Source organism: Erpetoichthys calabaricus, chromosome 9 (genome assembly GCF_900747795.2).
Source record: "Erpetoichthys calabaricus chromosome 9, fErpCal1.3, whole genome shotgun sequence".
Lineage (NCBI taxonomy): Eukaryota > Metazoa > Chordata > Cladistia > Polypteriformes > Polypteridae > Erpetoichthys > Erpetoichthys calabaricus.
In genome coordinates, this window is record NC_041402.2 from 98,642,326 (window position 1) to 98,663,381 (window position 21,056).

Consider the following 21,056-nt stretch of genomic DNA (forward strand, 5'->3'; position numbering starts at 1 on the left):
TTGTTCCCGCCTTGCACTGTATACTTGCTTGGACTGGTGTGACCCTGGATAGATAGATGGATGGAATAATTAAACATGTACTATGAAGCTATTTCAATGTTCCTTAAAAGTTTTGAAGAATCAGCGTTCTACGCTTAAAGATGGGTTGACATTTATTAAAGAACGTATTGTGTGGTGATTCGAAAAGAAAGGACAGGAATTGGAGGTTAGTACATTTGAACGAGACAGAACTGCTGCAATAAATTATTTCATGCTTTAAATCCTATCATCATGAAAATGATATCAAGTATACATCTTAGTATTTAATTTGTTCAGAGTAATGTAATATCATGAATGTAATGTATTCTGTGTCCATTTAAGAAGCATGTTGTGATTCACCCACATAGAGTACATAGAAGAACACATAGAATACAAATCATTTAACATGCTACATTAGTTATGATGGCGACTTTGATATCTGACCACCTGTTTTTTTTTTTTTTATTTCGAACACTGTGTGACTTATCGAACTTGAACCTTCAATCAACTTCCTTTTGTTGTTTATACAGCTGCTTAAACCATCAAATAGTACGTTTTTCATTGCCTCCACTTGGCATTTGCTGAAATTCTTCTTTTCTCAACCTGTGCTTTTGCCATTGTCTTTTCACAGAACGCTGTGTTAAAAGGGAATATTTATGTTGATTTACATATTCAAAGAGGCATAATTCTGGAGGGAGACGGGGTGGGGCAGTAGGCACATGCACGAGCATTACATTTTATAGTGACCAGGATTTATGTAGTGGAAGTGCTTAGAAATTGACTGACGCATGGTTTTCTGCATCTAAATTTTTTGTGTGTACACATATTTCGACTTTTGCCTGTACCCCATGAATTCTACACACAGAGTTATTCACAAGGCCCCCGGTGATCATTTGAAATAGTGCCTGATTCAGTATGGATAGATTATATGTAGGTTAAAGAGGTGTTCTACTTAATTGTGAAAGCATGCAGCCTCCTAAGCCTGGCCCTTTAAACATAATAACTAGTCTTAAGTACAGTGAATCTGGAACTCCGTTCTTTGTATCAAAATGCCACTGAGCTCAGTTCTAGTGTTGGCGATTAAATGTTCATTATCTTTATTGACCAAAAGAGGTTGTTCCCTTTCTGGGGATTAGAGCAAAGAATTGACCTCCTTTATTTTTTGGATTAGAGCATGAAAATGTGAAAAAGAGATAGGAAAGTCTCAAACAAAGCTGTCAGTTGCCTCCCAAATACCAGCTTTACCTACAGAGTCAATGTTAAATGTCAGAAACCTTCATCTAATTTGAGAACAAGTTGTTAACAATATAGTTTATTTATTAAGAGGGAAGTACTAAATTTCCACCTCAGAATGTGAGAGATATTAAATGGTGAGATCAGGAGTAATTGTCACTGGATACATTTGTGGTCCAATAGCACAGATGAGTCCAACGAGGCATATGAAATTATCTAAGCAAGAATATGTAAAATTAAAATATAATCAATAAGGGATCTATTGAGGATCGGAACTGGTGTGGTGCTGAGGTGCTTTCACACTACACGGCAGCACTCTGGTCCCAATTTGGGTGGGCGCATGGAACGTTTTGTCTCTCTGGCAAGATGATCATCTTCATCTGCTATTGGGGGAGCTGCGTAAACTCTGCATTTCAGTGGCGGCACTCTCTAAGGTGCGCAGACCAGGGACTGGCCAGATCTCTGTAGGTGGATACACCTTTTATTGGTCTGGTCAGTCTGATGGCTGTCATACTTCAGGAGTCGCTGTTGCTGTAGCAGATTGGCTTCTTCTGATGGTGTCCGATGTCACTCCTTTCAATGACCGTATTATGAGACTCAGATTACAGCACTCTCTAGGTGCCTTGTCTGTTGTCTCAGTGTATGCCCTGACCGCGGTGAGTGATGTCTCGGTAAGGGAGACATTTTATTTGCAGCTTTGCTCGGTGGTTAATGGGTGCCCACGAGGTGACACTCCTGTGGTCATGGGTGACTTCAATGCAGCCACTGGCACTGACAAGGCTGGCTATGAGGATTGTCTCAGTCCCCATGGGTCTGGTGACCATGGTGAAAGTGGCTCCATGTTCCTTGACTTTGCAAAAGGTCAGGGGCTGCGAATCGCTGGATCCTGGTTCCAGCGCCCTGAACCGCACTGTTGGACTTGGTACTCCAGTACTGGTGGTGCGGTGAAGGAGATCGATCACATCCTCGTGGGCAGACGCTGGAGGCTCTTGCAAAACTGCAGGGTCTACAGAAGTGCCCAGTTTGTGAATTCTGATCACAGACTTGTTGTTGCTACTCTTAGGATCCAGCTTAGGTCCAGTAGGTCACCACCTACTAGGAAAATAAGCCTGGACTTGGCCAGACACCAAGATTTGGGTATGACTGCCAGTCCTAATGTGATGTTTGAGACCTTCCATGACAAGACCTTGAAGGTTGCTGAGGGTTGTGCTGGTGTTACCGGTGTTCCCAGAAGGAGGTGTTTCATCTCGCAGGGCATCCTGGATATCATTGAAAGGAGTCGCAGCGCACGGCTCAATGGTAACTCTGGTCTGTACCAGGAACTGAGAGGGACGGCTCTGAGGGCAGATAAAGAGGCGTTTGTTAGAAGAATCTGCGAGCAAGTGACACACCATCTGTGGTCTAGGGACCCAAGTCCTGCTTACAGAGGAATTGAAGCATTATGCACATCTGAATCTGTTCCTCAGAGAGTCGCAGTCAGGGCAGCGGATTGAACGGTCCTTACGGATGACACTGTAGTTGTGACCCGCTGGGCTGGCTACTTTGAGCAGTTGTTCAAAGCTGATCTTCCTGCTAGGATGTTAGATATCTCTGGGTCCACGGTTCTTGGGGCTGATCTTCCAATTATCTGTGAACCACTCAATCTCACTGAGATTGCACACGTGGCGAACCAGCTGAGGGGGGGGAGGCTGCAGGGGTCTGTGATATCTGGGGTGAACTTCTCCAGGCTGGTGGTAAGGCTGTCCTCCTGGCATTGCAAGCAATCTTTGCTTCCATTTGGGAGACTGGCATCATCCCAACTGACTGGAAAACGGGACTTGTCGTCCCTGTCTGGAAAGGGAAGGGTAATCGCCTGGATTGCAGCAACTACAGGAGGATAACTCTGCTCTCTGTGCCGGGTAAGGTCCTTGCTAGGGCCGTCCTTAATAGGATCCGTGATCACTTGCTCACCTACCAGTGACTGGAACAGTCTGGTGTTATGCCTACAAAGTCTACCATCGACCACATCCTGGCACTGAGGGTTCTCATGGAGCACAAACGCGAATATCGGCAGAGTTTCTTTGCAGCCTTTGTTGATTTTCGCAATGCGTTCGACTCAGTTGATCGAGCTGGCCTGTGGGACATCCTGAGGATTCACAGGATTCCCTCAAGGTTGCTGGATATCATGGCCAGCCTGTACACTGGTACTGTGAGTGCTCTGCAAAGTGGAGGCAGGACCTCTGCGTTTTTCCCAATTGATTCTGGGGTTTGTCAGGGGTGTGTTCTTGCTCCTACTCTGTTCAATGCTTGTATGGACTGGGTGTTGGGCAAGGTTGTGGGGTCCAGCGGCTGTGGGGCATCTGTTGGTGAAGAAAGGTTCATGGATCTTGACTTTGCTGACGATGCTGTGATCTTCATGGAGTCAATGGAGGCTCTGATCGGGGCGCTCGAAAGACTGAGCGAGGAGTCTTGAGTGTCTGGGCTTGCGAGTGTCCTGGATAGAAACCAACATCCAGGCCTTTAATGACCTCTTGGGCATAGCCATCAGCAGTGTGTCTGTTTGCGGGGAGAGTGTTGACCTTGTTGAGAGGTTTACTTACCTTGGCAGTGACATTCATGTCTCTGTTGATTTTTCCTATGAAGTCAGTAGACAGATTGGGAGAGCTTGGGGGGTCATGAGGTTGCTGGAAAGGGGTTTGTGGCGCTCCCAATATCTATGCAAAAGGATGAAGGTCCAAGTCTTTAGAGTCCTGGTGCTTCTTCTCTTGCTATATGGTTGCGAGACATGGACGCTATCCAGTGACCCGAGACGAAGACTGGACTCCTTTGGTACTGTGTCTCTCTGGAAAATCCTTGGGTACCGTTGGTTTGACTTTGTGACGAATGAGCATTTGCTCATGGAGTCCCGAATGATGCACATTACCTGCATTGTGAAGGAGCGTCAGTTACGGCACTACGGCCATGTGGTGCGTTTCCCAGAGGGTGATCCAGCTCATAAGATCCTCATTGTTGGGGACCCGAATGGCTTCACCAGACCAAGGGGTCACCTATGTAACACCTGGCTGTGGCAGATAGAGGGGGGTTGGGAGGGTGGGACTGGACCGCGTTTCTGCCTGGGGGTTTGCAAACCGGGATTCAGAGTTGTTTCGTTGTGTAGTGGGTGCGGCAACACACTGTACCAGTGCATGCTCCCCAACTTGACTTAATAAGGGATTGTGTATTCTGGTGTTTAGAAAAAAATGAGAATTCTCTAGCTGAAGGATGACTTAAATTAATATCGAATTAAGATTTTGAGTAAAATTAAATAAAGAAAATGTAAAGTGAGACATGATCTTGCCAATAGATGATGGGGCTTTGCCTAGCAATGGATTCATTGCAGCATTGATAGCTGTAATGACCAACAGCTCACAATCAGATAATTTAAACAAATAGTTGAGGAGTTTTAGAACAAAAGAGGGTAATATGAGGCATAGCTGTATGCAGAGATGAAAAATAATTTATAACCTCCCAGTTCTGACTTCAACTGACAAAAGATAATCAAGGTTTTTGATATCCAATTGTAAGTACAGTGGAACCTTAGTTTGTGAGCATAATTCGTTCTGGAAACGTGCTCGCAATTCAAAGCACTCGTATATCAAAGCAAATTTCCCCATAAGAAATAATGGAAACTCAGATGATTCGTTCCACAACCCAAAACTATTCATATAAAAATGATTAATACAAAATATAAAGTAAAAATACATAAAACAAATTAACCTGCACTTTACCTTTGAAAAGAATCATGGCTGGTGTGAGTGAGTTTCTAAACTCTTGTGGGATTCCACCCAATGGGACAACACACAGAAGAGCGTCCCAAAGCATCCACAGGCTCCCAGCGCTGTAGCAGTTCACTGTAAAAGTGAATCTGAAAAGATTGCGGACATGCTATAAGCACCTGCCGTTAATGGGTGATACAAGGAACATTATAAATGCGAAGGCCCAGTATTACTTGGCCACTAACCTGGCCCCGACCTTGTCTGACTGCTGTGTCTGTGTATAGGAGAGTGGTAGATCCCACTACAATAAATAACCGTGCTGTTCCTGTTTCAAGCTGAATAAAGCTGGTGTCGCTAAAGTACTGAGACTCTGCTTCGTGTTTTGGGGTGCAAGACAGAGACTCACACGTTACAACACACACACGTGGTCACAATGCTATAGTAAACAGTATATGCTCGTACGGATGTTGACTATATGAGTGAGGCATGCCGACAGAGCCCGAGAATGGGAGATGATTACCCACAATCCCGCAGCGAGAGAGAGAAGAACCATCAGCTCAGGTGTGATCACGTATCGCTCTCAGCAGACAAAGCATATATGTACTACTCGTATTGCAAGACCTCGCTCATTTATCAAGTCAAAACGTATTAAAAATTTTAGCTCATCTTGCAAAACACTCGCAAACCAAGTTACTCGCAATTCAAGGTTCCACTGTACTCATTTTGTGGGCTACATTGTCCAAGATTATAAGAACTCTGCAATTTTTACAGTGTGCAGAGGAAGAAGCTGTAACCTGGTAATAAACTTTATTATTAAAACAGCAACATCGGAAACTAACATAAGTGACTCCCAAATTAAAGCCTCACCAATATAATGATGATCATCACTTAAGTTCAAAACCTTTATATTCTACAATACATATAAACAAAAAAGAAAAAAATTGGTTTACTATGGTGTTATGATCAAAGTTGTCAGAAATATAAGGGGACCACGTGACGCTCGGTGGAGTATGGCTGTGTTCTAGGAGTGCTCTGCGACCCTACCCCACAGTAACTCCATTTTTACAAATTAACTTCAAAATTTTTTTATCAAAGCCTCAACATACTTTTTTTGCAGGTGTTACATATGGATTTTCCAGGTTGAAAGAATTACCCAGGTTCATCACATTAAAGCCAAGTGAAAAAAGCCAAGAGCACTTTGATGGAAGCTGGCATGGTGACAGATAACTCTGAAGCAGTTTTGATTGTCAGTCATTTGAAGGCCTTTGTATCAGAGCAAAATACCATTTTAAGTGCAACCCTGAATCGGTCAGTACAGATAGGTTTTTCTGACCTTCATGCTGATATTGTCGAATCAGAAATGAACAACAGAAAACCATGTCAATTTTTACACAGGTCAGTATACAAGTGGAGCAGCATGATGCTGAGATATATTCTCTTTGTGCAGAGACCCAACCTCTCAGTGAGAAACTTTATGAACAAGAAGAAAGAACAAGGAGAGACAACATCAGAATTATTTGTGTCTCAGATAATGCTAATAGCGTTAATATTATCGGCTTTCTGAAGAAATAATGACCTGTTTGGTTTCCGTCCATTACTAATTTCAGGCCTGAAATAATGCAGGCAAATAGGATATACAGTACACCCTCAAAATTCGGGGGGGGGGGCTTACGTTCCTAGAGCACCCGTAAATTGTGAAAAACTGTGAATTTTGGATGTGGTTAAAAAAAAATGCCTATTTTTATAGTTTAAACCCTAAATATGCCCCCAAAACAATTTCATTTAGTTTCAAACTCAGCTTAATACATTACCAAAAAAAAGAATGTAAAGCTGTATACTGTACTGCTGTGTCTCCCACAGTGCTAGAATGTAAAATACCGATGTTACCGCAATATGTACTGTAATTCATGCAAGCGCGTTTTCATTGCCAGAAGCCTTACAAGGTGCAGGGCGTTTCGACAGCATCTTGGGGCTTTAACCCTTAAACTAAAGCATTTGGATTGTGTTAAGCATTGTGTTAAAAAAATGCTTTAGTTGCCTCACATTTTTATGCAATCATTTCGTTCATCCCACTGAATTAAAGCTGAAAGTCTGCACTTCAACTGCATCTGAGTTGTTTCATTTAAAATTCATTGTGGTAATGTACAGAACCATAATTAGAAAAAAGTTGTCTCTGTCCAAATGTTTTTGGACCTAACTGTATATCTATATAATATAGAGAATCTCATCTTTTGGCTAAAGATGTTCATTGGGCTGCCTTCAAGTACTACTGTACAGCTGCATCCTCCTCTGCCATAAGGAAAAAAATGCAGTTTTGGTTCTAGTTTGCTATGCTTTGAATCCAAAGTTTCTTGGTTCTGGAGGTGATCTGGAAGGCAGGTTTTGTTGTGTTTTGGAGACCGATAGAAGGAAACTCACCTGTGTTTCAATCTATGCCCCAACTCAGTATAATATGTTTTTCACTGGCATCATCAGTTATGAGTGAAATGTGGTATACAGTAGTACTGTATTTATTAAAATGATCAAATCATTGTGTGCTTGTACTTCTTCAGTTTTAACAAACTCCAATTTGTCATATCCCTTTTGTGTGTTCAGTGGCACTAGGCAGGGATATCCATTATCTTCGCTGCTTTTTATTATGTTTCTCAATCCTCTAGCAGTTGCTCGACAGACAGACAGACAGACAGACAGACAGACAGACAGACAGACAGACAGACAGACAGACAGACAGACAGACAGACAGACAGACAGATAGATAGATAGATAGATAGATAGATAGATAGATAGATAGATAGATAGATAGATAGATAGATAGATACTTTATTAACCCCAAGGGTATATTCACATATTCCAGCAGCAGCATACTGATAAAGAAACAATATTAAAGAGTGATAAAAATGCAGGTAAAACAGACAATAACTTTGTATAATGTTAACGTTTACTCCCCCGGGTGGAATTGAAGAGTGGCATAGTGTGGGGGAGGAACGATCTCTCAGTCTGTCAGTGGAGCAGGACATGGGCAGCAGTCTATCACTGAAGCTGCTCCTCTGTCTGGAGATGACACTGTTTAATGGATGCAGTGGATTCTCCATGATTGACAGGAGCCTGCTCAGTGCCCGTCGCTCTGCCACAGATGTCAACCTGTCCAGCTCCATGCCTACAATAGAGCCTGCCTTCCTCGCCAGTTTGTCCAGGCGTGAGGCGTCCTTCTTTTTTATGCTGCCTCCCCAGCACACCACCGCGTAGATGAGGGCACTCGCCACAACCATCTGATAGAACATCTGCAGCATCTTATTGCAGATGTTGAAGGACGCCAGCCTTCTAAGGAAGTATAGTCGGCTCTGTCCTCTCTTGCACAGAGCATCAGTATTGGCAGATACTCTACACTCATATACTCTACATGCATTAGATAGCTTTACACCTATTTTGGCTCATAATACAACCCATAAGTTATCCTTATATACTGATGTCATTCTTCTGTGTTTAGGAAACGCACCTTCTGACATATTCTACATATTAACATTATTTCACACATATGAATCCTTATCAGGCTATAAAATTATTTTGAACAAATCTGTCCTGCCACCTATAAACTGGGCTTGTCAGTTCCTTCTTTTCCTTCCTTTATTCCTGTTATTAACTCTTTTAAATATTTAGAAATTACCATTACACCCTCCATTACTGATATTTTGCCATCAAATTTCCACATCTTGTTTAATGAAATAAAACAGTTAATGTTGTCTCAGGATAACCTTACTCTCTCCTTACTGTCTTGTTTGGTAAATTAATGTTTTCCCTTGTTTAAAGTTTGTTAGTTTAATGCTCCCTCTTCCCCCACCTTCCTCCTTTTGTTACCAGATCAGATCAGGCATTAGCTCTTTTTTATCGAGTGGTTGAGGACCTGCCATCAAACACTCTTATTTTGATTCAAGCCAGATCAGGCAGAGGCATTTCTCTTCCCTATTTTGAACTGAGTGCAGTATTTAGAGCTGAGTGCAGGATTTGACACCATAGACCACAGTATTCTTATAAATCGCCTTAGATAATGGATGGGCCTCTCCGGCAGTGTCTTAAATTGGTTTGTCTTACTTAACAGGTAGAAAATTCTTTATTTGTGGTGATTGTACTTCAGACATTCACGATATTGTATATGGTGTACCACAAGGATCTATTTAGGATCCGCTGTTTTTTTCAATATACATGGTTACATTAGGTCAGACTATCTCAAAGCACAAGGTGAGCTACCACAGCTATGCAGATGACATAACAGCTGTATGTACCAACAATGACAATACAATACAATTTATTTTTTGTATAGCCCAAAATCACACGAGGAGTGCTGCAATATGCTTTAACAGGTCCTGCCTTTTGACAGTCCTCCAGCCTTGACTGTCTAAGAAGACAAGGAAAAACTCCCAAAAAAAAACCTTGTAGGGAAAAAAATGGAAGAAACCTTGGGAAAGGCAATTCAAAGAGAGACCCCTTTCCAGGAAGGTTGGGCATGCAGTGGGTGTCAAGAAAAATGGGGTAAATACAATACAAAACAAAGAACAGAACACAAGTAATCCTCAATACAATATAAAAGTTCAATAGAAAAATATAAGTACAGAGCAGAATTCAACAGTAGATGATATTACATAATGTGATTTGGATTTGTTCAGAGTCCTGGAGACCTCAGCCATCAAGCTGACTCCTCCTATTGGCCATTCCACAGCTGAGTCAGCACTGGACCAGCCAATATGATGAAAGGACCCTTTTACCCTACGATTCCTGTGTTCTTCCATCAGAGATGACTTTACCTTAGGCAGACAAAATAACGTGGCAGTAGGGCAGTAGCACCAAGTGCCACATTTGAGTACCAAGAAGAGAAATAGAATAGGTGAGGGTTAGTAACAAATTGTAACTATCATATTACTTATGTTTTAGTGCTAATGACTAACAACAGAGATGCAGTATGTTCGGTTAATCAGCAGCTTTAGTTAGGATATGCTAAACTGAAGTGTGAGTCTGCAGCCAGGATTTGAAAGCCAAGACCGAAGAGGCATCACTTGTAGTAGCAGACAGACCATTCCACAGTTTAGGGACCCTGTAACTAAAAGCACAACCTTCCACTGTTATTTTATTAATCATTGGATTCACAAGCAGACTGGCATCTTGAGATCTTAATGTACGTTCTGTTTTGTAAGTCATCATAAGTTCAGATAAGTAAGCCGGACCTTGGCCATTTAAGGTTTTATATGTTAAAAGGAGGATTTTGAAATTTGCCCTAAACTTAACCGGAGCCAGTGTAAGGATTTAAGAACTGGAGTTATGTGTTCATATTTTCTTGTTCTTATAATAATTCTTACAGTAGAATTTTGGACTAACTGGAAGCTGTATAAAGAACAGTTTGAACATCCAGTGAACACTAAATTGCAGTAGTCGATCATATTAGAAATAAATGTGTAACAGGTGTGTGGTCACACTTACAGGTAATCTAACTTAGTCACCATTAAAATATCCGACTACGCCACCCAGTTTTATTAAGAGACTGGGAACTCTTGAAATTTACCAATAAAAGCACACAGGTTTCTTTAAATTGGGAGGTGAGTAAACACTCAATAAAAGACACAACAGTAATTTCAGAAAAAGCTACAGTAAGTTCTATTACACAAAACAATATAAAGTACATTAAGAAGATAAACGAACATAACAAAATCTAAACATATCAGGAACGAATTTCATTTTTTTAAAAGGAAAACACACAGTCCACACTCTAAAAGTCCATTAACAACGAGAATCGGAGGATACAAACTTTAGTGGTGCAGAGTCCAGTTTGCGCACTGTGTTACCCCAACACTTAATTGTTCACCCGTCCACGGATGCACTCCGTTCACCGGACACTCATTTTTCAACAGAAGTTGTGCCAAATCATTGAATCCCTGTCAGCGTCTCTTCATTGTTCCTTTTTTCCACTCTGGCTCCTTGTGTTTCTGTGACCTAGGCACGCCTCATTTCTCGTCTGCCAGCTTTGCTTGGTCCTTTCATGCGGCTTCCCTCTCTAGCTGGACCCACAACTGGCGTCTCCTTGTGGAGCTGTCTCTTCCTCTCTGGAAGTAAGTGTCGCTGTCCTTGTGCCTCACGTCGTGCCAGCCAGGTACCCTCGCCTGCCTACGAGCCCCTGTGCTTTGTCCGAGTGTCTTGGCAGTGTTCTCAGTGGACCGTCCCTGCTCTCCTTTTCCTTCTCCTGCCCAGAAGTTTAAATCTCCCTTCAGTCCTTGCCATTATCAGTTCTGGACAATCGGATTAAACAATGGCACATCTAAATTTCCTGGGTTTAACAATTAATGAAAACACAAGTTAACAAAATGTATTGTTACCAATCATGAATAAGTACTGATATGCTGATTAGAAACCAATAGCGTCAGACATGTAATCTCCAAGTCAGATAAATACACACATTCTCCAAGGAAGGAGCAGGTCTGTTATCACAACTTGGTATTGTTTGTATACTCAACCAGCTAGACTTCAAAGCGGTGACTCTTTTGCAAGGCAGCAAATACCTACATCCTGCAGACAACCCTGACACAATCAGTAACTGGATTATCCAGGAAATCGAAAAACAAGGTCCCCTTCTGACAAATGCATGAATTAATTTCTCAGAGTCCTGCTTATTTAGAAGACGCTTTAATTTCCCAACATTTTTGAGATGGAACATGATTTGGACAACTGTGTAATGTTTGCTTTAAATGACATACTAGAGTCAAAGATAACTCCTAGATTGCGGGCTGATTCAGTAAAACTAATGGTGATTCCAACTGAGTTAAATGATGACAAAATGTTGCAAGCACATCATTCCCTCCAGTAATTAACATCTCTGTTTTATCTGTGTTTAAAGACAAGTAGTTCTCATCCATCCACTCCTATAATTCACTAAAACAACTAATTAAAGACAACATTGGAGAAACTTCATTTGGTCTAAAAGAAAGGTATAACTGAGTGTCATCTGCGTATGAGTGAAAATTAACATTATATGTTTTCTTATGATAGATCCAAGTGTAAGCATGTAAAGTGAAAAGAGTAAAGGTCCTAGTACTGAACCTTGCAGGACACCATATCTGTACTGTCAGCATATTTCTGTACATACTGGAATTGATTTTATTAAATCAGAACTAAACCAGGCAAGGATAGTGGCTGTAAGACCAATATCATTTTCTAGCCTGTTCAGTAAAATAGAATAGTCAATGGTATCAAATGCTATGCTTAACTCTTAACAACATACTGTAATTACAGTGGAGTTTCCTTCACCATTGGATATCAGAATGTTGTTTACAACATGCGTTAGTGCCGTTTCTGTACTATGACCAGTGTGGAAGCCAGACTGGAATTTCTCAAATAAATTGTGATGCATAAGGTGTGACTGAAGCTGATTGGCGACTACTTTTTCAAGTATTTTAGAGAGAAAGGGTTAATTTTGAAATGGGTCTATAGTTTAAGTATGTGTGGGTCTTGGTCTGACTTTTTAAGTAATGGCTTCATGACTGATGCTTTTAGTGCATCAGGTACTGTGCCATGTAATAATGAACTAATATTAATGTTAAGAATTGGCAGTGCAAGAATATCAGTTGCGCTTTTTGCTAGTTTTGTTGGCACCGGATCTAGGGAGTAGGTTTCATTTTAAAGATTAAAGTCAAGACTTCCTGCTCTGTTACAGGATTAAAATTTCTAAAGTGTTGAATGCAATGTGAGACAGGGTCTGCCAAGCTAGTACAAGGTTTGCACTGTGATGCTGAGATGTGGGATCTTATATTTTTAATTTTCTAATTATAGAAGTTCATAAAGTCTGTGCTTCTAATGTTTGTTAGTATTTTGAATTGTAGATTTGAGATCCATTTATTAAATTAGCCACTGTTCTAAAACAGTTCCCAAGGATTATTATTGTTATCTATTATTTTAGAGTAGTAATCTGAGCTAGCTTTGAAGAGTTTTTTTTTGTGTTTAACACTCTCTATCCGTGCAATTTGAAAGACCTGCAGCTTTGTTGTTCTCCATCTGCGCTACAGTTTTCAACACTCTAATTTAAGAGCTCGAGTGTTCTCATTAAACCAGGGAGAGTTTCTATGTGCTTTGATCACTTTTGTTTTAAGGGGAGCCACTGCGTCCAGAACATTTCTCAAGGTCATATTATAATGTGATGTTAACTGATCTAAATGGTTTTCCAAAATTACACTTGCTTAAAGTATTTATAAATTTTGAAATAGAATTACAATCAAGATGTCTCACTGTCTTTGTTTTTATCTGTGATTGTATTGTAAGGACAGAACTAAATCAAATGTAATTAAGTTGTAATTGGAAATAACTTCATTTAATGGAGTAATATTTAAATTCTGAATTTCAACTTTGTAAGTTATAATTAAGTCTAATGTGTGGTTATAATTATGAGTTGGACCTTTGACAATCTGACAAAATCCTACTGAATTTAACAAATAAGTAAAATATTTGCTAAAAGTGTCAGTTTCCACATCAATGTGTACATTAAAATCCCCCATCAACACTACGTGATCATAATTTATAGCCAAATCAGATAAAGGTTGCCAAATTCAGTTATAAAAATTAATATGGCCCTGGTGCTCTGTGGACTAGTACTACAAATGTGTTGGAATCTGTTTTAATATTTAGAATGAATGCCTCATAGGATGTGAAGTCACCTAAATTTTTAGAAACAATTTGCATTTTGTCACAATAAATTATTCCAAGGCCTCCTCCTCAACCAGAATCTCTAGATTTATGAAGGAATATGTATCCTTCTGGTGATGCCTCAGCTAGGAGAACAATGTCAGATTTACTAAGCCAGGTTTCAGTGAGAAGACACAGATCAGATTTTGTGCTTAATATAATATTTACAAAAGCAGTTTTACTTCCAAGAAAGTGAATGTTCAATAAGCAGCATTTAAAACTGCATACTTCCTTCTGAACTGGTGATATTTTTTTTTTGCTTTAATCTGAACTAAGTTTCCATTACAGGTGTCCTTAGTGGAGGGACAGGTTTTCTCTCTTGGTCTAATTATGGACGTTATTTTTTGGTTTGAAGTAATTTAAGGTCTGCATCATGACTAAATTTACAGAATGCCCCCCAACAAGGATTACAAGTAACAGCTTCAGGAAAGTTACAGGTGGGATAAACAACAGCCTGTGATTTAAGATCACACAACTGTGGTCTGGATGGTGGTCTAATCAGTCAGCCGCGCACACACACACAGGCAGCACCAGAGAGAGAGACAGAGGCACACACACAGGCAGCGCGAGAGAGAGACACGCGCAATCCTTTAAAACTGAGGTTAAAACACAATGAAGGAAGCAGTCTTTAAAAACCAATAAGCCCTGTGCCTCTTTTTCATTAGCATCTCACCTGCTTCACCGATGCAGGCCCTGCAACAGTTGAGATGCTCTCTCACCAGCTGACCTTCTCTGTGCCTGACTCCACTACTGTCAGTCGCCTGATTAAAAATGGCCTTTTGAAGGGGAGCTATGGACGCGCTATACCACAGGAACACATTGCCTTCGAACCTGCTCTCGCTCACTCTAACGTACCGGCTTTCTCTCTCTTCTCACTCGCTCGCACGCACACTGCACAGGGGAGAAATGCCCGCAGCACGACTCCACCCGGAAACCGTTTCAGCCACATTTCCACGCCCCTCGCTACGCTGTGAGTGTAATGATTATTTATTTAAAAATGGCCTTTTGAAGGGGAGCTGTGGACCCGCTATACCACAGGATCACCTGTGACATTGCCTTCACATTGTTTTCCTTTTATTTATGATCCCGTCGAGCAGATCAGACACCCAGGCAAACAACACTGAATAATCAATAGCTGCAACCACTTTGCCCGCCCCAACTCCTCACCTGAGTCGGTTTCGTCTGTGTTCAGCAGTGTTTCCCAAACTCTGTCCTGGTGAACCCCTGTGGATGCAGGGTTTTGTTCCAACCAGATTCTTAATCATTAATGCCGGTGAAACTCATCAGGGATAAGTCGGTTTTTCAAATGCAGCCGTGTAGCAGATTAGTCTAGCAGGATGTAATAATCCGAGATGAATGTGCGCCCCCGCGCTGAGTGAAAAGCCAATGTATATTGAGTCTAGAAAACATGATCAGCAAGTCTTTGATAGGCTGCAACAAAATGATGAAAGAACGGGCGCATTTTTTTCTCACAAGCTGGGTGGGTGGGTGTTAGTTAGTTAATTAGCAACTCGAAGGATTAAAAAACATTGAAAAAGCGGCGCAGATTGGTTTGCAGCATGTAAAACAGTTTGTTTGTCTCGGATAATTTGCTATCCACACACGGACGAACCGGGAAGTGAACCCACAATCTTCCACTGTCTCCTTACTGCAAAGCATCCGTACTACTACACCGCCACAAGGCAGTTAAACAATGCACCGGGCCACATGTTCATTTTTTCCCCTGTGCTTAAAAGACATTAAAAAACTGTTTCTCAACTGTGACTCCCGAACAACTCAGTACGCGAAAAGCGGCCAGAATCGCAAACAACAATCAAAACTCTATTTCAAGGATTTCAAGATTTAATATGCACAAGCGGTAACACTGCGAAAGCAGCCCAAACCAGAAAAGACGGCTGGCAAAAAGTGGCCGACAAATTAAACGCGTGTGCATTGTACTTACTGAGAGCAGCGTTACGGATTTTGCAAATGATCATTTTTTCCCTCTGCTTAAAAAACATTAAAAAAGCAGCGTGATTATGCGGCGTATACTATGCCGCGGGGTGGTATGCAGCGTGTAAAACAGTTTGTCGCGGATAATTTGCCTTTTACTTTAACACGAAGACAATTTCCTGTTAGATTTGCCTTTGCGATGACAATTAATAAGGCACTGGGCCAAAGTTTCAAAAAGATGTGCATGTGTCTGCCAAAACCAGTTTTCAATCACAGACGGTTGTATGTTGCTTTCTCCAGAGTTCCATCTTTTCATTCACTTACTGGTATGCCTGCAGGAATACGTGCAGCGAACGAGCGACACACACACACACATACAGGCACGCGCGAGAGAGAGAGAGCTGGACACATAAGAATAAGAATACTGCATTACATTGATATACCGGTGTTTTCAGTATTCAAAGCGCTATCCACACAGGGAGAAACCAGGAAGTGAACCCAAAATCTTCCACAGTCTCCTTACTGCAAAGCAGCAACACTACCACTGCGCTACAAGGCAGTTTTCACTTCTGTTTACAGCGATTGGATCGTAGCGTGCATTATTGCAATGTTATTTTTCTTGGTGGCTTATTACATTACGGATGTTTCACATGTTAATTTTTTCCCTGTGCTTAAAAGACATTAAAAAAGTGTTTCTCAACTGTGACTCCGGAACAACTCAGTACGCAAGCTATATTAAGCATCAACAACGAAGACTCGCTACACCTTAATGAACAAGTGCTGAAACTTATCCCTACCGACAAAGTAACTTTCACCAGCGTGGCCTCCATCGTCACAGACGATCCCACTTTCAGTCATGGACAATTGTATGTTGCTCTCTCCAGAGGTCCATCTTTTCATTCACTCACAGTGGTATCCACAAACCCACCCCATTTGAACAACTGTGTCATTCAGGACGTGTTCACCCATCAATACATAATTATGCGGCATATGCTATGCCGCAGGTTCGCTAGTCTGTTATAAATCACATCTCCTCTATATAATCTTGGTAAGGGGCCAGATACAATTAAATTCTGACATTTTCTTTTAGCTTTGGTGTATACAGAGATGAAGTTCCCCTTTAATACCTCAGATTGCTGTAAATAAATATCGTTAGTGCCAACATGCAGCAATAAGGTAGATACTTCATCATTGGTGATATGATCCAATTGGCCTTCTATGTCAGAAATCTTTGCCCTTGGGAGGCATTTAACATTAACTGCTGGTTTAACATAGTTTAGAATTCTAACATTCCACACTATGGAATCGCCAATTAGCACCAATCTTTTATTTGTTGTCTAGATTACTATAATGCACTCCTAACAGGACTACCTAAGAAAGACATTACTTGGCTATGATTAGTGCAGAATGCAGCAGCCAGATTCTTAACTAGGAAAAGAAAATTTGAGCACATCTCACCAGTTTTAGCGTCATTACAGAATTGATTTTGAAATACTACTGATGGTTTACAAAGCCTTAAATAATCTTGTTCCATCCAATATTTTGGAATACCTGTCCTTATACACCCCAAGTTTTAACATTAAATCTTTGAATAGAAGTCTGCTTATAATTCCAACAGCCAAAATTTAAAGAAGCGGTGAAGCAGCCTTTTACTATTATGCACCCAACATCTGGATTACTTTACTGAATGAGATTTGCCAGGATAGTACTGTGGATCATTTTAAAAAAACTGCTAAAAGCCCATTATTTTAATATTACTTTTTTTGCTACATTTTTGTTGTATTTCCTGATAGGTTCCACAATCTACTAATCTCTACTATTCTCTGCTATCTTTTCTGGTTCTTTTGTGATGGTGATCTGTGCCACCACCACCTGATGAAGGCACAATGCAGCCACCTGTGATGATAGAATGAAAGCAGGTGTCCCAGTTACGAAGTTGTTACTTATTCTTTAAATTTATTGCCTAATCTTATTTTTTTCATATAACTATCATTTTGTCATCTTGTATAGCACTTTGAGCTACATTGTTTGTATGAAAATGTGCTATATAAATAAATGTTGTTGTTGTTGTTGAACTGTACCATTGAGCATATGTCCTACATCCGATCTCTCTTGAGTTAAACCCTCCACTTGCCCCTCTACTTATAGAAATAAACCTTTGAGTAAATGAGTATAATCCTCTTATAACTTATGCTGTGCTTGTTTGGCACGGGATGGAAAAGCACCTTGGCTCCATTCCATGTTAGTACAGTAATCCCTCCTCTATCGCGGGGGTTGCGTTCCAGACCCCCCCGCGAAAGGTGAAAATCCGCGAACTAGAAACCATATGTTTATATGGTTATTTTTATATTGTCATGCTTGGGTCACAGATTTGCACAGAAACACAGGAGGTTGTAGAGAGACAGGAACTTTATTCAAACACTGCAAACAAACATTTGTCTCTTTTTCAAAAGTTTAAACTGTGCTCCATAACAAGACAGAGATGACAGTTCCGTCTTAAAATTAAAAGAATGCAAACATATCTTCCTCTTCAAAGGAGTGCACCTCAGGAGTAGATAATGTCAGAGAGATAGAGAGAAAAAAGCAAACAATCAAAAATCAATAGGGCTGTTTGGCTTTTAAGTATGCGAAGCACCGCCGTACAACGCAGCTGCTAGGAAGGGAGCAATGTAAAGGTAGCCTTTCAGCATTTTTTTAGAGGAGCGTCTGTATCGTCTAGTGGTGCAAACAGCCCCCCCCTGCTCACACCCGCACAGAATGTCAGAGAGAGAGACAGAGAAAAACAAACAATTAAAAATCAATACGTGCCGTTCGAGCTTTTAAGTAGGCTATGCGAAGCACCATGCAGGAAGAATATCGCTTGACAAAACAGCCACATTTAAGCCCAGCAAGTGCCATAACTGAACTGAAGTCTGGGAAAAACACACCGGAGAGCGTTTGAAAGTGATATTTTGTTTCTGATGAGCTTGCTTCATGAGGTACCAGCTACCTGCTGGTCTTAACCCTGAAAAAAAATAATAGTGAGAGCCCAAGAATCCATAAAAACTGTACGGCCAGCATACGTATGATGAGTCGACATAATATGAGAAGTAAAGTTTAGAAGAATCAGGAACACTTAGGCCACAATCTTGGTTGACTAGTTTCATTTCTAAATAGATAACTTCTTTGTGGAGCACATTTGTTTCCAATTGTGATGTGGTACAGTTAACTGCAGAGCTCTGTTTTTAAATTTGCTGACTCTTCTTTAATAGCAGCCAGTTCAGCACATTAGTTCATGAGGTTAGTCATCAAGTACCTGGACACATCTACAGTTGTGCTTGAAAGTTTGTGAACCCTTTAGAATTTTCTATATTTCTGCATAAATATGATCTAAAACATCATCAGATTTTCACTCAAGTCCTAAAAGTAGATAAAGAGAAACCAGTTAAACAAATGAGACAAAAATATTATACTTGGTCATTTATTTATTGAGGAGAATGATCGAATATTACATATTTGTGAGTGGAAAAAGTATGTGAACCTCTAGGATTAGCAGTTAGTTTGAAGGTAAAATTAGAGTCAGGTGTTTTCAATCAATGGGATGACAATCAGGTGTGAGTGGGCATCCTGTGTTATTTAAAGAACAGGGATCTATCAAAGTCAGCTCTTCACAACACATGTTTGTGGAAGTGTATCATGGCACGAACAAAGGAGATTTCTGAGGACCTCGGAAAAAGAGTTATTGATGCTCATCAGGCTGGAAAAGGTTACAAAACCATCTCTAAAGTGTTTGGAGTCCACCAATCCACAGTCAGACAGATTGTGTACAAATGGAGGAAATTCAAGACCATTGTTACCCTCCCCAGGAGTGGTCGACCAATAAAGATCACTACAAGAGCAAGGTGTGTAATAGTTGGCGAGGTCACAAAGGACCCCAGGGTAACTTCTAAGCAACTGAAGGCCTCTCTCACATTGGCTAATGTTCATGTTCATGAGTCCACCATCAGGAGAACACTGAACAACAATGGTGTGCATGGCAGGGTTGCAAGAAGAAAGCCACTGCTCTCCAAAAAAATATTGCTGCTCATCTGCAGTTTACTAAAGATCACGTGGACAAACCAGAAGGCTATTGGAAGAATGTTTTGTGGATGGATGAGACCAAAATAGAACTTTTTGGTTTAAATGAAAAGCGTTATGTTTGGAGAAAGGAAAACACTGCATTCCAGCATAAGAACCTTATCCCATCTGTGAAACATGGTGGTGGTAGTATCATGGTTTGGGCCTGTTTTACTGCATCTGGGCCAGGACGGCTTGCTTTCCTTGATGGAACAATGAATTCTGAATTATATCAGAGAATTCTAAAGGAAAATGTCAGGACATCTGTCCATGAACTGAATCTCAAGAGAAGGTGGGTCATGCAGCAAGACAATGACCCTAAGCACACAAGTCGTTCTACCAAAGAATGGTTAAAGAAGAATAAAGTTAATGTTTTGGAATGGCCAAGTCAAAGTCCTGACCTTAATCCAATCGAAAATGTTGTGAAAGGACCTGAAGCGAGCAGTTAATGTGAGAAACTCACCAACATCCCAGAGTTGAAGCTGTTCTGTACGGAGGAATGGGCTAAAATTCCTTCAAGCCAGTGTGAAGAACTGATCAACAGTTACCGGAAACGTTTAGTTGCAGTTATTGCTGCAAAGTGGGGGTCAAACCAGATACTGCAAGCGAAGGTTCACATTCTTTTGCCACTCACAAATATGTAATATTCAATCATTTTCCTTAACAAATAAATAACCAAGTGTATAATATTTTTGTCTCATTTGCTTAACTGTTTTCTCTTTATCTACTTTTAGGACTTGAGTGAAAATCTGATGATATTTTAGGTCATATTTATGCAGAAATATAGAAAATTCTAAAAGGTTCACAAACTTTCAAGCACAACTGTATATTGTTTCAGGATTCTTATAGTGGAAGCAGCAGCTTCTTTGGTGAATTAAATGCAGATGAGTGGGTTGTCCTGCCTGATGAAGACATCTCTTCTTAGGGGCAGTAAGTTGCGTTTTTGATGAATTATTTTAACTTAAGCTGGGTCAAAGAGTCGAAAAATGGATACTGTATAACACCAGAAAACAGAGCTCGATCTTTAGTCAGCCATCACTGTGAAGTACCACAAGACAACTCCCAAGTTAGTTCAGAATAAAAAAAATATATAATTTAGTATATTATTCTTCCTTTAAACATAGTTACATGTCATAGCTATATTATTTTTGTTTAACTGTTATCCTGCTTTGTTGTTAATAATAAATAATCTCCATTTGTTAACTAATATTGTAGCTTTGTTTCTTCCACAATTTTTGGCCTTTTTTCCTATATTCTACCCCAGTTTTTTGAATGTCTTGTTTGTATTGTTATACACACTTTAAAAGATTTTGTATACTATTGTATGTG

The 21,056-nt window shown here is 40.5% G+C and overlaps 1 protein-coding gene across 3 annotated transcripts in view; it reads left to right on the forward strand.

Annotated features, from left to right (window-relative positions):
- The window catches only part of LOC127529131 (uncharacterized), a 168,683-nt gene that overhangs the window by 80,401 nt on the left and 67,226 nt on the right, over nt 1–21,056 (forward strand). The gene's annotated exons all lie outside the window — the stretch shown is intronic.